Genomic DNA, 3660 nt, shown 5'->3' with positions numbered 1-3660 from the left:
AAAGAAAGAAATGATAAAAGAAGGAAGGAAATAAAATAGAAGGGAAAGGGAAGGAAGGAAAGAAAAAAGAAAGAAGGAAAGAAAGAGAGAAAGATGGAAGGAAGGAGAGAATGACAGAAAGAAAGAAAGAAGGAAGGGCTGGAAGGAAGGATGAAAGAAGGAAGGAAAAAGTAAACAAACACAAAAGGAAAAGAAAAAAAGTAAGAAGGAAGAATGGAAAGAATGAGAAAAAGAAAAGAAAGAAGGGATGGAAGGAAGGACAGAAAAAGGAAGGGATGAAGGTAATGAAAGGAAGAAGGAATTAAACACAAAAGAGGAAGGAAGAAGGGAAGGAAAAGAGGGAAGGAAAGGAGGGAAGGAGGGAGGGAGGGAGGAAGGGAGACAGGGAGGGAGAGAGGAAAGAAGGAAGGAAGGAAAGAGGGAGAGAGGGAAAGAAAGAAAGACAAAAGGGAAAAGGAAGGAATGAAGCAAGGAGCAAATGAAAAAGGAAGGAAGAAAGAGAGAGAGAAAAAGAGGTTTGAAAGCAAAAAAAAGCAACCCATTGAAATTATATCCATACTTTTTTGAAACCAAGCTGGATTTATACTCTTTTGAAAGCTGGTCCTCCTCCTCCTCTGAAATCAAATCAAATCAAATCAATAAAAACAAACCAACCAACAAACAAACAATAATAAAATAACCAAGCAGAGAAGCCACCTAGAAATAAGGAGAAATTTTCTGACTGTGAGAACAATCAACCAGTAGAACAGAAGTTGTCTTCGGATGTCGATTCCCTTCTAGTCATAAGGCCTTTTTTTCAGTGCCATTGTAAGTTTGAACAGTCACTAAATGAGCTGTTGTATGTGGAGAACTCCCTGTACTCCTTCTATCTTGATTCTTTCTTGATTTAAGTCCAGACTTCAATGTAACTCTTTGTTACATTTGCCAGTGGCCTTAGGCATCCTGAGCTAGGAAAAGTGAAAAGCCTAACCTACTACGGTACTTTTTAATTGATGGAATTTGGAAGAGGTTTAAAATTGACTGCACTTTATGCAGAAACGTCAAGCAATGTCAAGTAACTGCTGTTTAATTATGTAGCGATTTAATGAGGTTTATTAGTAAATAAATGCCAAGTGATTATGGAATAAATGACATGTCACTGCAGACAAGTAAAAAAAATTGCATTTATCAGATCCAAAAGGAATTTCCATATAACCTGTACTGAGAGACCTGGGAAAGAAGAGATAATTGAGCCTCGTCTCTTTGGAAAAGGCTGCAATTTTTTGTTGTTTCATTTAAAAGCTAAAAATAATAATTGTCTCCCTACTACGTGGTAAATCTGTAGTCTGCATTATTTCTTCTTTACGAAAAACAAAGTGCAAGGGCTCAGAAAAATAAAAATAAAACAATGAAAGTTCCCTTGCATTAAACATCGACATTCCGAAATGTATTGTAAGCGTTCATATAGTAAGGTAGAACATTGCAATATTTAATTCCATTCAGGCTACAAGCACAAACGATCCTCCATTCTATGGAATTAAGATATACAGTGGTACCTCTACTTACGAACTTAATTTGTTCCGTGACCAGGTTCTTAAGTAGAAAAGTTTGTAAGTAGAAGCAATTTTTTCCCATAGGAACCAATGTAAAAGCAAATAATGTGTGCAATTGGGGAAACCACAGTTGGTGGAGGCCCTGTTTCCTCCCAGGAGATTCCTAGAGAGGCCCCACAGAGGCTTCTCCTCGCCTCTTCCGGGCCTGTTTTCTCCCAGGAGATTCCTAGAGAGGCCCCACAGAGGCTTCTCCTCGCCTTTTCCAGTTACAGTTTTGGAGGCTCCGGTTTGTAAGTGGAAAATGGTTCTTGAGAAGAGGCAAAAAAATCTTGAACACCTTGTTCTTATCTTGAAAAGTTCATAAGTAGAGGCGCTCGTAAGTAGAAGATGTATTTGAAGATGCATTTTTAAAAACCTTTGTCCAACTGCCTTTGTGGAGAATGCTGTAATTTCCCAAAAGACGAAATAAAAACCAATTTTTCAAATTGACACCTATCTATTCTAAGATTATCAGCACATTAGCACTTAAGCACATTATTTTATCCCCTGGTTAGGGCTGAAAAAAAACATTTTTTCGGAAGGCATAGCAATGAAAACAGGCCTGCAAAGACTTGGAGCTTGAAAAAAAACCTTTTTTGGAGGAAGTAGCAATGAAAACAGGCCTGCAAAGAGTTAGGGCTGAAAAAAACCTTTTTCCGAGGAAGTAGCAAAGATTATTAGCACTTCATTAGGGCTGGAAAAAATAGGTTGGAAAAAGCTAAATTCGGTGTATAAAAGCACCCAGGTTTTCAACTTCTTTTAAGGGGGGAAATGTATATATATATATATATATATATGGTACGTCTTATACTTTCTTTTTTTATTTATTTTTATTTATTTATTTTGTCCAATACACAATGAGGGTTTTAGTGAGTATATATCAATATACACATAGTAAAATACATGATAAAGGTTATAGAGGAGATACTCATAGTAAAATATATCTAAGAAAGAATAGAAAAGAAGATATAGGAATAGAATATATAGGAATAGAATATATAGAATATATAGAATATAGTAACAGAATATATATATATATATATATATATATATATATATATATATATATATACATACATACACACATATATATATACATACACACACACACACACACACACATATATATATATATGTCACATGTTTAAGCTGAATTTGAAAATTAAGGGAGACTAGGATAGATCTATTTCGGCCTTATTTTGGCCTCATCAGCTAGCCATACCCACTGGGACTTGAACCTGCAACCTTTGCCTTGTAAGGCAGAGAATTATCCTCTAGGCTACAGTATCCATATATATGTGTCTATATATACACATATACATACATACATACATACATACATACATACATACATACATATATATACTCCCAAAAAACACCATAGTTCTGCTTCAAAAAAGACTAATCCTAGTGATCGGGCCAACATTAATGTCCCAATCAGAGCATCTGGGAGGAATGGAGAAGGCTAGAAGATCGAAAGACATCTTAATTTGTCCATTCTGCCACGTTATTGCCCAGTTACTCATCCTGAGTCACTATGAGTGGTGTGTGAGCTGCATTTACTAGTGGACTTGTCCCAACAACTGCTTTTTATCTTTTGCTAAAGACTAGTAATTTAATTTTTGATTGTAATTCCTGACAAACACCTTTCTTCTTCCTACAACATCACACCAACTAATTTGGCATGGGTGTTCCCATCACAAACAAAACCCATGCTACAAATTTCGTCACGTTCGCTTTGGAAACAAGAGACCCAATTTGATGCTTGAGAACACGTAGTCTTGATTCCGCCGTGTGTTGCCCATATTTGCCTAAAATTTGAGCTCAGGGTCCTCCAAGCAATATTCTATGGAATCTGTGAGAAATTAATGAGATTTGGTTAGAGATTATAAGGGGGGGGAAAAAGAAACGGGGTGGAAGAGAAGGAAAAAAAGAAGAAAAGAATGAAAGGAAAGGAAGGAAGGAAGGAAGGATGGGAAGGAGGGAAAGAAAGAATGGAAAAAGGAAAAAGGAAGGAGGGAGGGAAGGGAAGAGGGGAAGAAAAAAGAAAAAGAAACAGACAAGAGAGAAAAAAGATAGATAGAAAGGA

The sequence above is a fragment of the Erythrolamprus reginae genome, unplaced genomic scaffold (genome assembly GCF_031021105.1).
Source record: "Erythrolamprus reginae isolate rEryReg1 unplaced genomic scaffold, rEryReg1.hap1 H_52, whole genome shotgun sequence".
Lineage (NCBI taxonomy): Eukaryota > Metazoa > Chordata > Lepidosauria > Squamata > Dipsadidae > Erythrolamprus > Erythrolamprus reginae.
Note: the sequence above shows the minus strand (reverse complement) of the source record.